The sequence below is a fragment of the Brachycentrus maculatus genome, unplaced genomic scaffold, assembly GCF_059751285.1.
Source record: "Brachycentrus maculatus isolate JH-2025_06_01 unplaced genomic scaffold, ASM5975128v1 h1tg000199l, whole genome shotgun sequence".
NCBI lineage: Eukaryota > Metazoa > Arthropoda > Insecta > Trichoptera > Brachycentridae > Brachycentrus > Brachycentrus maculatus.
Window position 1 is genome coordinate 759,133 of NW_028280950.1, and position 23,618 is coordinate 782,750.

General features: G+C 29.8%; 1 protein-coding gene and 1 non-coding gene across 5 annotated transcripts in view; both read right to left on the reverse strand.

Annotated features, from left to right (window-relative positions):
* Positions 1-23,618, reverse strand: part of LOC148307392 (uncharacterized) — a 205,123-nt gene that overhangs the window by 55,077 nt on the left and 126,428 nt on the right. For all 4 annotated transcript variants that reach the window (XM_088263476.1, XM_088263473.1, XM_088263474.1 and 1 more), the window contains exon 4: positions 19,017-19,048. The gene's annotated coding sequence lies outside the window, so the exon portion shown is untranslated. The remainder of the gene's footprint in view (positions 1-19,016; positions 19,049-23,618) is intronic.
* Positions 22,571-22,642, reverse strand: TRNAW-CCA (transfer RNA tryptophan (anticodon CCA)). The gene has a single exon. It is a non-coding gene; the product is annotated as a tRNA-Trp (tRNA).

Consider the following 23,618-nt stretch of genomic DNA (forward strand, 5'->3'; position numbering starts at 1 on the left):
AGACACGTTTCAGGAAAATGGAGGAATACGAATATTTCGATACTGCAAATCGTTGTCTCAATGCCTCATGTTGAATTAGATCCAGCCAAGGATGATATGTAGGTATTTGTGTCTCTTAAATCGTGGCCTTTCGGAAAGTGGACAGCTATAAAAAATATTTGCAATAAACTTGAGACGTGAGGAAAAACGAAAGGACTCGATTAGGATTCTTTACTGTACTACCGTCCACGGATCATAGGCTGCAGATTATGTGGCCTCAGTAACGCTTAATTTAAAGCAAAATATTTTTATTTATTTATTTTTCAAAACATATTACATACATTAGTCATATATGTAATATTCCCGAAGAGTAATTTCTTTTTCTCATTTTGGGACATGGGATTAAGGTTAACAAGAACACAAATCATAAAGTTACAAAAAATATTTTTTTTTAAATAACCAAAACTAATACATGGAAAAATATAAAAACAATAAACAGGTATAATAAATAGGCAAAGAAAGTATATTTAAAAGAAAAAAATGAGAAAAACATAAGGTAAGAAGCATATTTAAAATAAACAAATCAGAAAATGTAACAAATTAGAAAATATAAAAAACATGAGGTAAAAACAAAATAAGAGAAAATGACCAAACACTACATTTATATCTTTCCATAAAGTATTTTTTCAGATCATTTATGGATCCCCGAATGGGTTCTTTTTTAAATATGTCAGGGAGCTGGTTAATTTGGGTACAGGCAATATATTTTAAGGACCTTACTCCAAATTTAGTAGTGTTTATCGGCTCCACATGTATTTTGTTATGTCCTCGTGTATTATGATTATGAATTTCTTTGTTAAAAATCGGTATGGTATTACTGTGAGTATTAAATTATTATTCGTGCGTCGCTTGAATTCAAAATGAAGAATTTTAAAAACAAAAATATCTCTAAGAAATGGATATCAACTAGTTTCAAACAATTTTCTCAAAAAAAATTAAAAACGTATTTAAACTATTCCACATGTAAAATGTTATAACAAAAATAATAATCGATTCCATACTCTCGCTATACTGTTTGTGTGGATAAACGTATAAACGTAAAAGCTCAAGTTATTAATCCTTAAAGCTTTCATAAATCGTTCAAATAAGTTTTCTATTTTCGCCAATAGCTTATCCTTTCAGCAACATGTTCCGTTTTCCTGTATGTAATATTTTAGCAATTTCTTGTACAGTAACCCGATAACAAAAGCAATTTCACAACAAGATGCACAAATTGCTTCGCAGATGGGATCTCATTTGTAAGTGAAGAGGATAGTAATAGAATTTCAGATACGATCAAAGTTGATGCGAGGTTAACATTCTCGAAGCTTGAAAACTCATATTTTATTTTATTGCAAAAGACATTCGCACTGTCCAGAGAAGTTAAATAAAATATACAGGAAACCTATAAACAATCTTAAAAAATACGAAATAAACAGTTTATAGATGAGTGGTGATATTACAGTGGTGCGATTCTTCATTACTGTTTTCGTTGTGTAAAGATTAATCGATTTTACATACAAATAAAAGGGTCTCTTCTTAACAAAAGCTTTTCTCAATCTATTTTGAGATGTCAAAATAGATTGAGAAAAAGATGTACAAAATAATTATTTTTTTGTATCAAAAACATTATTTTATTTAAAAAAATTATTGCAGATGTATTACCACCCATTCAAAGTGATTTATTATCTATATTTACCCTTTTTTCTTGACGTTAAAAAATCATAAGCTGGTTTGAGTATTCTTAACAAAAAAATATGGATATAATAATTATATTTATTTATATTTAATAATTTATTATATTTAAGCAGTACATAATTTATTCAAGTATCTAAATCAGTTTTTAAGGGATTTTCATACTTTAAATGTTATCTTAACTCAACTTTCCTGTCCGCCTACTTAGTCTAATGGTCAGCACGATCGGCTACCGTTCTGGAGGTCCTGGGTTCGATTCTCAGGGGGGGGGGTCAAATAAATATAAGTGATTTTTTCACTCTAATATTTATTCAATATTACCCTGGACTGGTACCTGAAGCGGAGTGCTGATCACCTTTCCTTCAGGAGTTAACGATCAAGATAACACTGCGTTTATATGATACAGTGCCCTATGCACCATTGGGTACGGATAAGGGTTTGAATAACTCAACTTTTACATTTAGAATTTGAACTTAAATTACGAAAATATCCCCGAGTTTTGTGAAAAAGCCATCTGTTTTAAATTTGAGAAAAAAATATTAATTAAAAAAGTTTACAGCATGATTTTAATATAAACTCAATTGATTGAGTGCTGTAGGCTTTAAACTGATAATGAGTAATGTTCATCCCTTGAGAATTTCAAATCCGAGGATGTTTGCTCTTTTATAATTTCCAAAAATCATAACAAATTTGATGAAGGGTTTCATCATTCATGAGCTTAAAATAACAAAGCCACCCCTTGTTATAAGATAAAGGGTGAGGGTTAAAATTTATCTTGGAAATTTTAAAAGATAACCTTTTTAAAAATTAAGAGGAGAGTCTCACAACAGTCTGTCCGTTCACAAATCATACTCGTGGTTCAGAGAAAATGCTATTTTTAATGCGATTCACGTTTTCAGTGCAAAATTATTACAACTGTAGTATTATTACCATAGTCTGTTTATTTTTGTGCTAATATATTACATAAATATGAGATAAACACAAAATATGTTACAACCCAATATTTAAAAAAAAAATGTATTACTCATTCAACCGCTTATAAACAATTTATAAATTATCCCTTTTTTATAAATATTAGTTATTTTTTTCTTTATAAAGCATCATTATTTCATCACAATACATTTTTTTAACCTTAATAACTTTGGGATAAATATATATTGATGAAGGAATTTAGCAGTTGATACCTATTTTTTTTTTAGAATGTAGTTAGAATATTTTTTTTACTGCTTTCTCTGGGAATGAGAAATCTGTCTTCAAACAATAACAAAAAAAAATTAAGCTTGAAAAAACAGCCTACTAATAAATTATGCGTAAGAACATTAAAAATAATAAGGAAAAGTAGCTTTGGATGCCATAAAATCCGATGTAGAAATTTCTAAAGAAAATGAATTTAAAATAAAGTATGATCGAGTAACTAGATTCTATATTCACATTCATATATTCAAAAACTTTTAAATATAAATCAAGAGTTGGGTTATCTAATAAGTATACATACATATATACCTAATGTATGTGAAAACATGCTATTTTTTTTCTTCGTCTTTCTGTCTTCCCTTGCAGTTATAGTGCAGAAAATGACAAGCATAGAGATTGTTTAAAACAAGATATCACAGAAAAGTGACATATTAAATTATCAGGACCTTATTATTACAGTTATTACAGCTGACTTTTATTGAAAAATGTAGTAAAGATAAACGAAAAAAAAAACAGAAAAACTCAAACAGAGAGGTTATATAATATTTAAATAAGAGAGGGTAAAATTGTCTTAAAAACGTTTTTTTTAATTATTACTCTGTATTTATTTAATGAACCCTTCACCAAACAGAATTTTTGAAATATTCATGAAGAAAATATTTTTAAATTTAAATAAATAAAAACTTAATCCGATTTTTCTAGTTCGCTTCTTAGTAAATCAACAATCCAAAATCGATTTAAGATTCCGTAAAACAACTGGGAAAATTAATTTCAATTAAATAAAAAATCGCTTTATGTAAATAACCTTTCTTTACACTGCACTCGTGAGTTTAATAAACAAAAATGCCTACGTAAAAATAAACAAACATTAAAGTACAGGCTTTTTGAGAAAATTGATGATGTTTTTACAATAAAATATATTGTACATTATATGTTTGTGCATACTTCTACGCTCCCATCTTAATGAAAAAAGAAATTTGATCCTAATCGAAAAAAAATTTAAGAGTTTATTTTTTATGTCTGATGTAAGTATCATTTCAATAAAACACAGAAGAAAAAACCTTGCTAGAACATAAGAACTTTCCATTGAACTGTAGATATTTGATTACCTACTATTATATCGTTTATGTTGTTAATTACTCTGTCTGCCTCTGTAGTGAAGTGATAAGCGGATTTGGTTACCGTATCTTGAGTCGAAATTGTAAGTTAATATGTTTTTACAGTAATATTTATTTATCAATACTCTGGACTGTTGTACTTGAAACGCCGGACTTATAACACTGCCTTCATATAATTGATGATCAAAATACTACCGCTTTATGTATTAAATACACTGCAGTAGATAAAAGTAGAAGAAAAGTCATTGATGTGTATTACAAGGCATAACTAAAAAGAGAAAAGTAAAGATTATTTAATATAAAAAATAATAATCCTGTTTTTTATTTTAAAACAGTAATCCATAAAAAAAAGGATTAAAAAATTATGTATTAATTTTTCAAAAAGGTGTTTGGACCAAGAAAATTCGAGCAATAATAAGTAAAATATATTATTCCATTGAATTAGGCATACATAATAGTTCTATAAATTGGAGGAATTTTAAACCTTCTTAATCTCATATAACCTTTCCAAATATTCGTTCGGATGATTCCTTCTGAACGTTTCGGAAATACAAACCAATTAAGCGATCGATTCGTTTCGCTGGAATCTAAACTTATCATCCCCTACGGAAATGGGACCAAATAGGCTGGATGAGGGACCTAAACCCATTTTCAATTAGAAACCTAAAGTAACAGAACCCCTTTACTACCGAGAAAATTCCTTTGGTTATCACCAATACCTTTACGCAATACAAAAAATAATAAAAATCCTATTTTAATGATTCAATTTTATCGGTATTCATGGCTCAGTTTATGGGAAATTTCTCGGCCGAGCGCATTAAAAGTAACGTTATAACAGTTGTAAATATAAAAAAATACAAAGTGGCCACAGAAAAATGCAAGAAGGGCCATTCAAATGCAGGTTTATGTCACTCCCATCAAAGAAAAGGTTCTTTAACGAGCTTTTTCAGACTAAACATAATTTTTTGAAAATAACATTTTCAAACACCCCCAAAATGGTTTAAGTATAAAAAATATTTAGACGGATTATAAATATTTACACTGACTATTTAGAGAGGGTTTTTTAAACTTAAACGTTTTATAAAAACTGATTTTATTTCTGTATTTCTTAATAATTAAACTGTGGTCGCTATTTACGGACAAACATATCTCTTGAAGCATATAACTATGTGAAAAAACTCCAAATAATTTTAGGGTTTTTGAAAATATCATCCTCATATTTGCTTTTGATAAACGTAACTTTAATGCATATTTAAATATACAAAATAAACATTGCTCAAATTAAACGTGTTTATATTTGTAATAAATAAAATAAATGAAGACAAATTGATTTTGATAACGTTGAACTAAATTAACTAAGTGTCATTTAATTAAAAAAATTAAATTATATTATTAAATCCTTAAAAGGCAATAAAAATTTATATATTTCACTGATATTTTTCCTTTCAATTCATATTGTCCGTTCTTTTAGTTCATCGTACATACTTAGAAAGTTGTCCTTCTTAAATAGAGAAGAATCGGATTTCAATCTGTATCCACCAATAAAACTTTATCGTAAAAAATAAATATATATCCATGACTACAAGATACATTTTCTTTACAATATCTGGTCTATTGGAAAATAAATTGAATACATTGATCCCGAGAATTTCCACCCCCAAACAATTACGCATCTTTATGAAACATTTCCTTTATGAAAATGGAAAGGGGGAAATAATAAATACTGAGAAATTTTCATCCCTGAGTGAATTTGTACCGAGCAAGAAAAATTATATTCCCCAATAACTCAGCAAGATCAAAATTTCACTTTCGGTACCCTCGACAGCCCCAGCAATGGCGGACCTCGGTGGATGGAAAAAATAATGTTACCATTTAATCAAAACAACCACCCGCCCTAATCCCCCTTTAAATAGGGAAAATTTCCATTCAACTTGCATATATTTAAATGACAAGTTGGAAGATAATAAATTGACGCTTCTGGCGCTTTATGCGGCAGTTCACATTTGGCCACCTTATTTCTTATTTTTTCCGCGTAATGAAAAAAGGACGTGAAAAATGCCAACAATGAAAAACAAAGTTAAGTGTTTTTCCTTCAAGGTTGTACATTACTGACTACATTAGCATAAGATTCTTTTTCCTCCATTCCAAGGTTCCATATCTCAAAGTATTACTCTAATTACTTGAAATATTGTAAATAAATTACCTATTGTATGACAGATGACTATGATAAATTGTAGAAGCTATACATCTAGGCCTAGAACCAAATAGAAATAAATACAATAAACATATACGAGTATGTATATAACTTTTTATATTAATTATTTTTTAAACGAAAAATTTAAACGTTATTTTGTCTGGGCATTTATAGGGCTTACGACCGTCATAGGCTGGTTTAAGTGATCACTTTACACACGTGTAACATTCACCAATTCTACCCATGAGTTAATCATTAACCACACAACTCAAATTCTTGAAACTTCTAGACATACTGATCAAACTCGAAACAAAGTATGCGAGAGTCACTAGAGATATCTATGATGGAATGAAACACCTTCATTTGTAAGCGAGGTCCGAATCCTGAATTATATTGACATATATTCAAAAACAAAAAACAAAAATAATGTAAGAAATTACTCCTAATTGGTGATTTTGAACAGATTTCTGAACAATTATTTGGACAAGCTCAAAATGTTGCCAAGAAATATTTTACAACAAAAATATTGAAATTTTGTACTATTTTGAAGGCCTAACCGGCCCGTTATTAAAAATGGGAATCAAAATGTATAAGAGTGGGTTCGAACCCAATAACTCTTTGCTTTGAACCCAATTACTCTCTGGCTTAGAGTCCGCGTACACAAACCACGGGATAACAATCCGACCAATGTCTGTAACGTGAAAGACTACTGATCCAAAATTTATTGATTCAATTTTTTTACTCTGAAACCGATTCTTATTTTACTACATGACTTAATGGTAAAAAAAAATACTAAGTATTTTTGATGACAACACCATAAAATCAACATTGAGTTACATTTTTATTTCAACGTACGAGTATATACAGATGGTACACGTACAAAATAATTCATGCATAAATACAATACAATATTTATAAGATTGTATTAAAATACCAATTTATATTTCTTTTATAAAGGATATTGAAATAAAAATCATTTCATAACATCGAGAAGCATATGGCACAACGAACGAAGAGTAAACTTGTTACCGGTTTATCTGAATCAAATATTATACAATAGTATCAGAGAATGGGGAAAAGTTACATACTCGTATTATGTTATTTCTGTGCAAGCAATGTTCCCAAGTGCATTAACATAACCTCGAAGTACGAGTATTTCAGTAAGAATTTTTTGAATTTGAAAATGTGTACAAAACATATTATTCGTGCAAGATTTTTCATTTACTTTTGAATAATATATTTAAATACAGCAAATGTTTTTGAAAATAATTGGCCTATGAAATTCTGCAAAAAACCTTATCATTTTATATACTATCACTTGTTTTATTGTACATTATTTCTTTAACAATTATCTTATTCTAGCAACAAAGTACTTTTCAAAAAAAATAGACTTAGATGCTGTATTTGGGGAGGGATTTACTCAGAAGATTTATTTATAATTCATTGTTAAGCTTATAAAAATTTTTTTCATTGATTATTAATTATAAGCTTTTTCAATCATTTTCTATTTCTGACATCCATAAGAAGACTTTTAAAATATTAAATTCAACATAATCTTATACAGTATTGAATTCGAAAATAGGACATACTTTTACACGAAGAAAAGATAAAAATAATAATTTAAAAAGAGCAATTTTCGTAAAAAGCTACCTCAAGGGCGCTTGAGGAATGTACAAAACCATAATATTAATATCATTGATTTAATTTCTCTTTAGAATCATTTCAATATATGGAGTTTAGGTATACATTAAGTGTATATATTATATTTTCTCGATCGCAATATATCTTCACGTCTCCTGTAGATAGACACTAAAGGATGTGTCCATTTTTTATGATTTATCGATTCATCCCTTATGTTGCCTCCTTCTTACCACTGTATAATAAATCATTTTTGTTCAAATGTAACAAGCGATAAATTACGTTACAGAGATAAAAAAAAACACGCAAAGGCGATTTTGTGGACACGGTGTATAAAAAAATATTGACACCCGAAGGAGGAAAATGCAAAACAAACAATTTCAGGACTCATCGTTATATCCTTAACTATTCACTAAACTAACTATTAAAGTATTTGCTTTTAAAGGTGAAGGAAATGTAGAAATTTTTATTTTATTATTTTTTCGCAAAAAAATCTTCTTGAATCAAAATATTGGTTGTGATGGATTTTCTTGAATGAGCATTTTGTTAAAATTTCAAACAAACGAAGTTTTCGACAAATATTATTATGTTATTTATTCAATAATTGATTTCTGCACGACGCAACCAGAAACCTTGCATTAAAATTTGTATTAATACTTATAAACGTAAGTATTTGCTATTATATTTAAGACAAAAGAATTACAAATATCATTGTTGTCCTTTTTTTGAAAAAAAAAATCTTCCTAAGTCAAAACAAAATTGTCAGAAAGGATTTACCAAAAATGTTTAGCTTTCCTGTTAAAATTTCAAACAAACGAAGTTTTCGACAAACATGATTATTTATTCGATATTTGATTTCTACTCGACGCCATCAGAAGTTCTTGAAACTTTGCATAAAAATTTCGAACAACGAAGAAAACAAATCATGGAACTGTCAAAATTTCCATCAGCAAACACAACATGACTCCGAAATTAAAATTAAAATTTCACGCATAATTTTTCCGGCTACACAACTGTCAGGTTGGCAGCACGACTCCCTGTCTCGGGGCTGCCAACTTGAAAAAGTTTGAATTATAAGATGACTGGGACAATTTCATCGTGTTAACTCCACGAGATCGGTCTCCTGCCACCCTTCGTTATTATAACTACTTCACCCCTTCCGGTGATAGGGGAGGAAGCATCCACTGGCTGCATCTACCTGCATTGTTTGGGAAAAATGGATACCAAAATAAATTGTCTCCTGAAGGGTATTGGCTGTTTTCTAAAGGGTTTTCCTTTTGGACTCTTTGGAAATCTAAAATGCTTTTTCATCCCTTTAAGAAAGGCATTTACCAAATTTATTATAGGTTATACAGGCAACAATTTCCTAAATATATTACGGGTTAAAAAGACAACAATTTTATTCATATAACATCTCACCTTTCTCGGTGAAAATCGCACATACAATTTTTACTATGGAGAAAAAAGTTTAATTATTATATTGTGATATAAGTTATAATAATTAAACTTCTATTTACTAAATAAAATTCTACCCTGTAAGTCTAATGACATTTAAGCACTTATCTATCTATATATACATATAACGATTGTTTATTTTAAAATAATGTACTATAAATAACTTCTATATAAATAAATTTAAAATAAAAATGTTGTTCTTTACAAATCTTAAATCTCCTTAAGTTATTAACCGATTGCTTTGAAATTTTAACACGATATTGCATTCGAATACGCGCTTGATATTATACATTATATACGTAAATAAAAATGTAACAGATGACATTTTTGACGTAATGGCAGTGCCACCTGTTAAACGTCACAGACACGTAACGACACATGCAATACTAAACATTGCTCCTGGCGGATAGCGTGCTTCTTGACAGCTGTTGTTACTAAGCATTTTCAATGTTTTCCGTTGCATTGTAGTTTCATAGGTTATTAATATATTTTAATGCTTGTGAAGCAATGGTTTGTGAAATTAAACATCCAACAAATGTTTGCCTTATATTTCTTTTTTTTTTAATAGACTGAGCCACAGCACTGCGTGTCCGGCTAGTTAAAAATAAAAATCTCGATAACACCTTGTTGGGTTAAATCCAGTTTGGTATACAACAACTTTAGTATTTTTTATGTATATAAAAAATCCGTCTCTACTCTTCTCTTAAACTAAATACAGTATTTCACATCAAGTCTCAGGTTGTTGTTGAAGATGGTGAAAGAAAAATGAAACATTAATGTATATAAATCGTGTTCACATGTATCGCACTGCAATGTCGCTGTCTATTTTATAGCTTCTGAAAAATGAGCTTCATACGTTGCAATTTTTCGTATCGTGCGTTCGTATTACGAGTAACGTAACAATACGAACATACTACGTATATGTACTTTACCTACACAGTTGTGTTATACTGTATCGCTAGGATCATAATACTTTCGTCAGTCATCCATTCTATTCTGGTTTAATATAAGCGGGAAACCTGATAGGCTATTCGCTGCCGCGTTGCCAATTTTTCTTCTTTTCCCTCGACGAAGGCTTTAAAAAATATATGAATAACATACTTTCACATAAAAACACATGATACGCTTTGTAAAAAATACGAATTTTGATATATTCCATAGTAAAACTTCAATATTTTACAACATTTTGAGGGTGTCCAAATACTTGTTCACAAAACCTGGATTATCTCCAATTACAGGAGTTATTTTCATATTATTTTTTAACATCTCATCAAAGATGAAGAAGAATATGGAAGTCTGGGCATTCACGGGGCTGACGACCGTCATAGGCTGGTTTAAGTGATCACTTTACACACATGTAACATTCAACAATTCTACCAATTATTGACAACCACACAACTCAAATTCTTGGAAGTTCTATATATATGAACCAATTTAGAAACCTTGTTATTGAATCACTAGAACTTCACTAGATACTTCTCACCAATAGATGTCTCTAGTGAAGTTCTAGTGATTCAAGAATAAGGTTTCTAAATTGGTTTAAATATATAGAACTTCCAAGAATTTGAGTAATGTGGTTGTCAATAATGGGTAGAATTGGTGAATGTTACATGTGCGTAAAGTGATCACTTAAACCAGCCTATGACGGTCGTCAGCCCCGTGAATGCCCAGACTTTCATATTCTTCTTCATCTTTGATGAGATGTTAAAAAATAGTACAATATTTTACATATTTTGAATTTAAGAAAACCGTTGTATTCTTTCGCGCCCAATGAATTTTTGATATATCAACACTTAGGGCCAAGTATTCGTTAATTCGCAACTTCTTTTTCTCTAAATCCAGGCAACATTTTACGTAATTGATGTTTCTCATTGAAAATTGTTTTTGTATTGGCTAAATATTTTTTTCTTCGAAATAACTACATTACGTTTTTCTTTGAAAAGAAAAGAGTTATTGAAAGGCGAGGAGTTAAAAAAAAATTATAAAATGTATATTTAAAAAATATTTATACCCAATATACATTTTTTGAAACAATTGAGCGTGAGCACACGATCAGCCCTGAGCGTGGCTGAACGTATTTTGAATTGAACACTTGAGATAAGCTTGAGATTTAAGCCTTAAGCAAGTAAAACTATAATGAATATAAAATAACATATTTACAATATTTGCTTCGATAGTAGTTAGTTACTTACTTGGTACTCTCCCAAAATATGGTACTTTGAAAACTGAATAATAAATCTACCAAATATCTTTGTACGGTGAAGAAGTTATAATTGTGAAACATTTAAATCAAGTAATTAGTGGAATTTCTTAGTGGAAATTCCTAGCAAATTCTTCTTTCTCTTTGACTCTATCCACACCCAAATAGTACATTGGATTGACAGTTTTAAGTTCATCATATATTATACGTCGGCAGGGTGACCAGTTCTGCTCCATATTCTTGGATATATATTTTAGTGGAATACATTTAACATACTGATGATGTTTGAGAAAAATCTCAGGGTGAAGGACAGAAGTGCTCTGTGCGAAAGGAAATGGAAAGAAAGGACAATAGTACGATAGCTAGCTACTCGGAATTGCATATTCCTACTCGTACAAACTTATGTTAGTTGACATACAGCCTACTGGGGAATCACACGAATACCTCCGAGTGATAAACCTTTTTTGAAAATGATATTCAAAAATTTCATTAGAAAATGAAAAATTATCCATATACCAGGAAATAATTTTAAAAACGACATTTTTTTCTCTTACAATTTGAATATGTTTTAAAACAGAAACATAACTATCATTGTCAACATAAAGTAGGCATTATCACGAAAAATACGACTTTAAATTTGCCATTCTGTTAGTGATGTAATATATTCCTGTCGTATTTTCGGAAGGGGTTACTGTTATTTCAAGAAAAGGATACTAACCCAATTCAAGGATACAATAATTCTTTTTTAGCAATAAGAATGTGGCAGACTATTCCAGGAGCTCAGGAATCCCCAGATACTTCAGCGGAATGTGTCATCTGAATAGAAACAGTCGTATTATTTTATAACTATCCGTTTCATGAATATAAAATGCTTATCTGTCATGCGTCTCACCCCATCGTAATGGTTTCCCTTTGAATTCATAGTTGCTTGATAACTATTTTATGAAGCTTTTTTTTTCGGAACGTGATTTTCAATTAATGATGCACCCTATGGACTGATGTGGTGTTTACTTAATTATCAATTATATAATGGCAAGGTGGTCAACCCTGCTTTCTAAATTCTCGGATATAGGAGCGGAATATATTAAAGAGACAACAGATTTCGTAAGCGCAGGAGCTTGGGGTTAAGGGCATTAATGATATACAGGAAAGGAAATGGAGAAATAACGGTGGAAACAGATATAAAGGCAGGTGCCGTTGCGTAGTTGAGTATACAATAAACTGCGAAATTGGCGTCGCAGGTTCGATTCCCGCTAATAGCAAAATAAATTCAAATAGATTTATTTTCAATTAGTCCGGGTATTTGTTTTACATTTTTCACATTTACTTTCCCTATCCTTACTATCCTACCTGCAGACAAGCTTTTTAAAATAGGAGGCTATGCGGGTTATTCCTTTTTAAAATATGATAATTTGGATTTTAAGTTTGATATTTTGTCATTATTTATATTTTTAATTTTATATCATGCAATACAAACTAGGATGATAAAGTATGCATACCACAAAAATTCATTGTACTATTCTCAAAACAAGATAATGAGATTTTTTAAATATGCTTTTGTTTTCTTCGACAACTCTATGTATAAGAAATTTGCAAAATACAGAGTACAAATAATTAAAGAAGAAAAATACTACTTAATATAAAAATTAAACAAGAATATGCATGGTTATGTACGTAGGTTGACAGTAATTTCCATAATAACGTTGAATAATGTCTATTATACAAAAATACCATAGAAATTGTGTAACAAATGAAGGAAAATTTGTATACTTTTCGGATCAAACCGTAAGTAATCTAGTTAATTCCCAGAAGAATGGTGACATTTTATGATGAATTTTTGAAATTCGTATTCAGGTTACGATAAGTTTTTTTTTCTTTTTCTAACATGTGAAGCACTCAAGCGGTACTAAAAACGGGGGTTTATTATTTTTTAGGTCTACCAACAAGCATATGTAGGCAGTATATATACAAAGATATGTACATATTATAAAAAATACACCCACACTTCGCCAAGATTGACAGAATAATGGAATAAGAAAGGAAAGTACTTATGTATATACCATATACATTTCCAGTAGTCGTGTTAAATTTTTTTTGTGTCGCTAAAACATTAATTATGTCCTATTTAAAGTCTAAATAAAAGTATTTTAAAGCAACCAAAGATGGCTTTGTGAAATGAACTTATATGGAAAGCGTCAGGAGATTTACGATATATGTAGGTCTTTCAAAATTTTTAGTTGTGTGATTGTCAATCAAAAGTAGAATGGTGAATGTTACACGAGAGTTAAATAATGACTTATCCAACCATAATCATAAGTCATAAGACCTGTAAATACCCAGACTTCCATATTCTTCTGCAGTTGTGTTGAGATTATAACCACTTTACATACGAAAACACACATAAACATTATATATATATATATATATATATATATATATATATATATATATATATATATATATATATATATATATATATGTATATATATATATATATATATATAGATATATATATATATATATATATATATATATATATATATATATATATGTATATATATGTCTGCCTCCATAGTGTAAAGGTCAGCACGCTCGGCTACCGTTCTGGAGGTCCCGGGTTCGATTCCCGGGAGGGGTCAAATAAATACAAGTGATTTTTTCACTGTAATATTTATTCAATATTACCCTGGACTGGTACCTGAAGCGGAAGGCTGATCACCTTCTCACTCATGTATAAACGATCAAGATAACACTGCGTTTATATGAAGCAGTGCCCTATGCACCATTGGGGTGCGGATAAGGGTTTTATTAAATATATATATATATATATATATATATATATATATATATATATATATATATATATATATATATATATATATATATATATATATATATATATATATATATATATATATATATATATATATATATATATATATATATATATATATATATATATATATATATATATATATATATATATATATATATATATATATATATATATATATATATAAATATATATATATATATATACATATATATATATAAATATATATATATATATATATATATATATATATATATATATATATATATATATATATATACATATATATACATTTAAATCTGTTTCAAAGAATACTGTCCAATACGAATATTTCTCGACTGGATTACATTTTAAAAAATTCGAAATCTTTGCCGAATGGAAGTGCTGCTGGAGCAAAAAAAACATGAATTTGGGGATATAGAAATACCATATTTAAAGGAGTTGTGATAAAGATAAGAATCCAAATTAAATTATAAAATAACCGTGCCATTTTTTCGTTCACAAATCCCCCGTGATTTATTATTATAGCTCTCCGTTCGTGTGAAATTATTTACACACACTTGGAGAATCCATTTTACGAGTACGTTGCGCATGTGGTAGAGAGCCCCGTCGACCGGAAAATTACACGACTGCCTTTTCAATAGAACACTCCTTTCAGTCAGACCCGAAACTTTTCTCTCCTCCTGAAGAAGGTTCTCTGACACCTGAAATTTGACGGCTGCTTCCTTGTCGGGCTCAAAGTGCGACGTGCCCGAAATAAGGGCAATTCGGCTTGTAAATAAGGGATGATAGGGATTTGAGTGAAAATTTAATCCGACCTTTTTTTGTTTGCCTAAGTCAAATTGATAAAGGTTTGAACGCTACATATCAAAGACACCATGTGCCGTGGAGATTTGAGTTAGTTAATTGTTTTTGAGATTGGTGTTTTTGTTTTTCCGCAAAATTTTTGTGAAATTTTAATTATTGAATTTAATTCTTTCAATTATAAGGTTATCATTTTTGTCAATATGGATTATTTATTGGTGAGTCGTTATTTGAAAACCAAAAAAAAACATTTATAAGACTTAAATGTATGATTGCTATTCATAAAACTCTTAAATTAATTACAAAAAAATGATGTCATAATATGTTTTTTACTTATTTTTCAAATACCGCATCAGTGCAATTTAATATCTTTTGATTAGTAGAGGTAAAAGACATTGAGAAAAGGAAAAAAAATTGATTAAAAAATGGAACAACCCCCAAATGTTGATATTTCTCTAAAAGAGTTTGTATATATTTCATAAATATTAGTCATTATTTCTTAATTTTTTTTTGTAATTGGCGGGAATCAAACCCATGACGCCTGTTTCGTTATTGAATTCCTACCTTACTCCACCACGGCGCTTGAAATAATAAGGACATAATAATAACATATAGCTCACTCCTTTCAGCAACGTCATATATCAAAAATCGACAATTTTCAGTTGTACATGTTTTCGGAATGCCCCGAAAATGTACTTTATCCCAGCAAATGTGGCATATTTTTAACTTAATATTTACCCGCTACAGGGCAGATGTATTGTTTTTTTTTTTTAGATGTATAAAATATTTTTCAAATGGAGAAAAAACATTCAGGTTTTTACCTAAAAAAAACTGTTGCACAGTTAAAAGTCAATAAATGGCTTGATATTTATTTTAAATACATTTTATTATATGTTTAAACTTTAAAACGATCTCCTGAAAAAATCAAGTTTTTCTTATATTTGACACAATCAGCAATTCAGTACTTAAATACATTTAAAAAAATTATGTATGTTAATTTACCATGTATCTACATAAAATTAATTTCTTCAATGATTATGGGAGAAGTTTCAACATTCTAATGGAGAGGAAAATCAATGCCCGGGAATATTAATTAACATCTGCTACAGAGTTTCGTGTTCTTCTTGAAACTTTGCTTCTATCGCAAGATACATCGAATCATCCTTTCACTATTGTGTCAAGGGAGATAGGACATGATAGGGGAGCGTGACGCGTCTACAATAATACAGAAAACATTACTCCTCTATTTCCATTCAGCTCCTAGAAATTAATTTTAATTGAAATGTAACAGTTTACATGCCTATTAAACTTGCAAGATTAATTTGAAGATCATTATACAACTCTGTCATTGACGCTTGAAATACCTAAGGATTAATTGTTTTACATAATAGATAAAGCTATGAAAAATCTAAAGTTAAATAAATTATTTGCCAAATCTAGTTAACCTTATTTTAAATATATTATTACACTGCATCAGTTCTCCTTAGGATTTATTTTTAAATAATATGCATTGCGGATATCTCACAAAAACAAAGTAATTTACGGGAAATAAAGATATAAGATTTTGTTTTCGTAACTTTTCATTGACTTTTTCATTCTTCTTCTTCAAACCCTCATCCGATGGTGAAAAGGGCACTGTATCATATAAACGCAGTGTTATCTTAATCGTTAACACAGTCAAAGGTGATCAGCTCTCGCTTCAGGTACCAGTCAGAACAAATATTGGAGTGAAAAATCACTTTTATTTATTTGACCCCCTCTGGGAATCGAACCCGGGACCTCCAGTACAGAAGCCAAGCACGCTGACCATTATTCTGGGGAGGCGGACGCTAAATTCATCGACTAAGTTAAGTAATTCATTCGTACACTTGTGTCACATTCAATGTTTTTGACTCCCCATACCATTAATTACACCACTGTACATGTTAATTTCTAAAAGTCAAGCGATGCTTAGTACCCAAAGACTTTCATATTCCCTTACATTAAACACTTCTTCTCTGTATTATCTCTGTTTACCGGAAAAACGTAAAATAAAGGAATAATTTTAATGAATAAAAAATTGTGTTTTAAAAATGTGGTTATTCCATTTTATCAAAGTTTATCTTTTCGCAACGATTCTCATATTCAAAACGCAAATTGTAAATCGTATTATGACCGACATAATTATTCAGAAATATTCGATAAGAGTAAGAAATTGACCAATCAATCAATCAGTTTATTTATAGATTCAGTCGTGGATGTTTTCATTATCAATAATGTAAGTACTTATAACAAAATCTTTCTAACTCTCGACAAAAAATCAATCCAAGTTTCATCACTATTTGAAACCTTGTATAAAAAATGGGCCTTTTTCTACGTAGGTACTAGAAACCGCAAGCTACCACTTTGTAAAAACATTATTACAGGAAACAACCGAAAATTTCCGCAAAGGTTCAATTGTTTACGTCACCACCGCAAGTCATCAATCACGACGAATAATAATCATTTCCTTTCTGAGTAGAATTCCGTCCTGCGGCTTCGGAATAATCAAGGATCAAAACAAATTCAACCCCTGCATGGAACCTCCCACCCTTTCATTCCTCACTTGCAATTTATACCGAACCCTGAATCCTTCGCCTCCCTCATCCGGCTAAATCTACCCTCGCCGTAGAGTGTAGAGTTTAGGAACAGAGGGACTGCAATTCAAGTGTTAAAAGGCCAACTTTTTATGGCAGAGCTTTCGTAGTGCGTATGAAATTTAGTTGAATGAATTTAATGCGCAGTTTCGAGTTTTACCGCAAATAACAAACGCTAAATGAACGAAATGTGTTTCCAGGGGAGTGAAGGGGCTGTTTTTCTGGATGTGATTGCTCGGTTTTTGATGAGGTTGCTTATATGACTTGTGTGAATACAAAAGTGAGGTGAAATTTTTACATTCTTGAGTTATCCAACTTGATAACAATCCTAATGTTAAAAGGGTTTTTAGTATATAACAACATATTAATTTGTACATTACTTTCACATTTGCATATTAAATCATTAAAATTAAACAGTTGTGAATATTGTGAATTATGTTTTTGTTTTAAGAGAGTATTTATATTTTTAATTGATTTTATTGATTAGAATAACACGACGATTTTAGTATAATGAATAAAACGCTTGTACACGACACATAAGTTTGTTAACATAAACACCACTAGTTTTAAGAACTAAATCATTATGTCGATGAAAACATCTTTAGTTCTCAAAACTTGCCGTGTTTATATTGATAAACTCAAAAGAGAGTTATTTTTAGTTTAAAATACCACAAATGTCGGTCGTATCATTAAATTTTAACTTTAAATATTTTTCTGTAGCGTTCTCATATCAGTTAGAAATTGAGAACGAATGTCCTTTAATCAATGAAAATTAATGTACATCCCGTTTGTCGACTGAAATACGTGAGTTAAATCACCTTTTTGAACTGCTTCACAAATTTAACCATTATTTACGTAAAAGAAAAAACGATAAATAAACCCACCCCAGTAGAAACATTACCAGTTCTAGAGGGAAAAGGCTTAACATGAAACCGTTTTAAACTTTAGCAATATTTTGTTCCGTTTTCTACGTGATTTCTTAAAACTGTTTTAAAAGGAACAGGGAAATATTTTAAGCTACAAATACGAACACAAGTACGCTTAATACGTAGACGATATTTTATTAAGTTAACTTATTTAATTGAATACGAATACTGAGAAAAAATATAAATAATCGTACATGTATGCCAAAAATTGTGTTTTTAATTGTTTAAAACATCTAAGGGTTGTTTGGAATATTAGCAACAATATATATTAAAAACGTTTTTTTTTTTAACGTACTTATACTATATTTTTTTACATGTTCACTTACCTATCTCGGATGTTGAAATTCAATGTGTATGCCTGAAACAAAATAAACAATATATTACTTTTTTTATTTTTTAATGTACATAAAAAACATATCTAATGCTTGCTTCAAGTAATTATTTAAAATAACTCCTTTATTATTTTTTTTTTTTAATAAAATGGAAATATTTTTGTGTTTATTTTATACAAAAAATTCAATTTCATACTATTTCCGTGAGCCTAAGCGGCCCATTATTAAAAATAGGTATCAAATTGTGGTGAAGTGAGTTCGAACCGAGAAACTATGACTCAAGAGTCCGGGATCACAATCTGATACAATGTATATTCAAAACTTTCATCGATTATGATGTACACAAATTGAAAGTTCGTATCTTCAAATATTACATACAGCTAATTACGCAATCTTACAAATACGTATATTTCTTAAATCTACACTATTTTTAAATCTACTGGTCCCTATTTGCATTATTGGTTTTTAGTGCACTGAATCCAATCGGCACGATTAAATAGGTACTTATGAAAGCAAAGTGGTCAGCTTTGTGCTCAGATACTTAAATAAAAAGGGAGAATATATTTCATGTGACACAGATGACGTAAGTAAAGGAGCACAGGGTGAATGATATTTCTGCTATATTGGTAAGGGAGGAGGAAAATTTAATAAATAATACGTAAAAAATTAAAATAATAGTAATTAATAAGGTACTCGGAAAAATACCCGTATTGGCGCAAGCTTAGATAAGTGATTTGTATTTTGTTAACATTGTGATTTGTATTGTGTAAACGATCAAGATAACACTGCGTTTATATGACACAGTGCCCTATGCACCATTGGGGTGCGGATAAGGGTTTTATTATTATTATTATTATTTTGTTAACAACAATGTACAATTATCTCGAAAAGATAAGGCACTAAAAATAAAGTAATAATTAATTTGTATTTAAAAACAATGAATAATCCAAATATAAAAGAAATAATAACATTTTTTGTAGCTAGGAACAAGTTTTTGGAGATACGAGGTTAAGAAGAGCTACGCCGAAATGTGAATAACACCCCTAAGTGAAAAAAACACTCCTTTAATACGATTGGGAGATGATTCGTCGATTTCTGAAAAACTGTACTATACATTATACATGTTGATTTGTAGAAACGTCGGAGGGCGCTCGAGAAGGTATAATACATCACGAAAAAGGCTTCTCATGTAAGATGGTACGCAACTCACGTTTTAATTGGCAGCTGGCATCGCAGGAAGGCAGTCAGGGGGTATTTACGTGCTTCAAGAGCTTTCCAGAGCCACCCCGAAACTTGGCAACCCATCAACAAACTTCCCTTAGCTCTGTCACTTTGTGACTCTTAAAGCATATTAGGATAGGTGGATTTCAAAGCTAATTTGCAAATGCATTTTCACATCAAAGACTTTTTTAAGATCCTCTTTCAAAAAGGTACCTACATATTAAATTTTTAAATTTAAATAAAATTTTAAAAAATTACAAACTTTGGTGTTAAATTCATCCACTTGTTTGTAAAAGTAACTAGTTGTAATACCTTATTTTTCAAATTAAATATTCCACCAATGATATCTGTCGTCCAGATTCTAAAATGACATGAAAAAGACATGTAGAAAGACCAAAATGGTGAACAAATGCAAAAATACTTAAAACATAAGTACATACAGTACGTACAACAAATATGGCGAAAATGTCTTGACATTTAATTTTTCTAACAGAAAAAGTGTAATCAAATAAGCTTATAATGAGTATCAATATTGTCGCTTTATGATTTATGTATTTATTATAATTTGTATTTTATCGATTTCCAAGGGGTTGTTATAAATTTAGGTATTTTTTCACACTAAAATGTATTTAACCTTGGACTGGTACCTGAAACGCAGAAGCACCTTTCCGTATATATTACAATAGACTCTGAAATCTAGCTACGGCTCATGCAACACCGCTTATCATGGTCCCCCTTAGGCTTTAATTTGATCACTTTTATAGCTGTGAGTGAATTTACTCTTTATGTATAGTAACTATAATTTTAAGAAAACACACTTAATATTATTACTACGTTTTAGCGTCTGGATAACAGATATAGTAATCAGAAATTCTCTTAGGAAATAGAATAAAGGAAAAAATGCAGTGTCTATGAAAAAACACAGAGCCTGAACCAATTTGAGTTTAAAATTCAAACGTGAATTGAAAAAGCGACAAAAAGTTGTACTGGAAAAATTGACATAAAAGGCTCGTTATACCGTTGACTAATTTAGTGAGTAAAATTGTTTTACGCCGATAGTCAACGAGAAGCCGATATTTGCACCTCCGCCGTCCATAGACTGCCAGTTTGAAAAGTTATTTTTCCCCACGAGAGCGCCCCGTTAATTGACTCACTAACTAGGTTATATTGGAGGTGTAATTTGTGCCATGCGGACTTATTACTGGAGAACGTGACTGGCTTGGAAATTTGCAATTTGCAACCTTTTACTATCAAGACAGACAACCAAGTCTACACGACGACCCTTAAAATCAATGTCGCACGGAAAAATGTCTGAGGAATCGAGGAGAAATAATTCAAGAGTGTATACAGCGAAAATACTTTTCGATTCGGAGGTATAAAGAGTATCAGTTGCAAACTTACTCATTCATGTATAACCAATAAACAATTAGTGTAAGTCCCTTTCCAAGCACAAGAGCTTAGTCTCTTTATTTTAGAGGAATAGCGTAACTAATAACAAGATACATTACAAGTAGAAAATTTTAACAAATGAATTAAATTATATATATTTTTTGTAACTACTAGAAAAAAATTGTACTCGTATATTAAATAAAACATAAATAAATAAAAACTTTTTGTTATGAAGATATTTCTATCTCGACGAAATATGAAAGTACAGAAATAAAAATAAAAATGAAAATATAATAAAACATACTATACTTTTCTACACATGAACATGAACATAACTACATGAAGCAAAGGTGATCAACCCTGAGCTAGGGTAATATTTAGTAAAAATAGAGTGAAAAATCACTCACATATATATTGACTCTCCCGGGTATCGAAGCCTTGATCTATAGCGCAGTAGTCAAACGTGCTGACCACTACAATATGGAAGCTTTACATTTTTCTTACTGTATAAATTTAATTATTTTATTTTAATCCTCAAGTAAATTTTATTTTATTTTCAGTACCTACACGGTTTTCTATTGTAATATCATTGACAAATAATATTTATCATTTTACGATTTTTTAAGTAATATTCAAAAATTTTATATGTATATAAAATAACAGCTATATAAAAATATTAATCGCAATCTACTGAAAAAATGACGACTCAAAAAAATTGTTAACACTGAAATTGAATTTTCAATATCTGAAAAACAGAAAATCTAAAAAAAAACTAAATAAAAAGAACAATTCAATCTCAATGTAGCTGAGTAAAAAACTTATTAAGTATATTTAAAAAAAAACGATTATTGGTTTTATTGTATCTTACAAAAATTAGCAATTATTATTTTTTTAAATGAGTACATTGTTTAAATAAAAAAATAAAAACAATACACTTTTGACCCCGACGTGATTTGAACACGCAACCTTCTGATCTGGAATCAGACGCGCTACCGTTGCGCCACGGAGTCTACACAGAGCACTGTCAAATTAAGCGTACTTTATTACGTAGTATATCAACTGTGCTAATATTAGAGACAATATTAAAATTTTGTTATGTCATTACAACGGTAATAATAAATAATCAACCTAATCAAGGCAAATTTTATATATATAACATGAAAACAAGTAAATGTGAAAACAAGTGAAATATCAGTATAAAATAATTGTTATTAATAATTCACTAAGTATGTGACATAAATATGTACGATGATGTATGAATTTAAATTGAATTCGTTATTTTATATCGATAGGTTTAAAGAAAAAAGCAAAAAGTTATTGACACACACAAGGAAGCGTTTATTAAATTAGAGAAAAGTGACTTTTTTAATATTTCATGTGAAAGTCTCAGAAAACGGACAAAACAGAATTCCGCTCCGGTTTGTGATATTTTTACGAATACGAGTATATGGTATGTCCGCCTCCGTGGTGTAATGGTTAGCATGTTTAGCTACCGTGCTGGAGGTTTGATTTCCAGGGGGGGGAAATAAATATTAGGGATTTTACACTGATATTTAATTAATATTACCCTGAAGCGCAGGAGTGATCTCCTTGCCTTCATGTTTGTAACGATCAAGATAACACTGCGTCAATACGATGCAGTGTACTATGCATTATTGGGTGCGGATAAGGGTTAGAAGAAGTATATATATTACATAGCTCCGTTTTTTTTTATTGTTATGGTGAAATTTTATACTTCGATTCCTTACCAAACTCATATGTTCAAACAGTATATAAGTAACTTTAATTTTACTAGGTACTTTATTCAATATTTACTGAAAAGTATTATTAAAATATGTTTGTAAATATAAAGTATGTTAAACATGCTAAACCCCTCAAACTTTTTTGTAGCATAATTAAGTTTTTCATAGCATAATTATTATGGAATAAAATAACAAATATGTAACCTTTACCACATTAATTTTATTTGACCAGCAACCGGGTTTC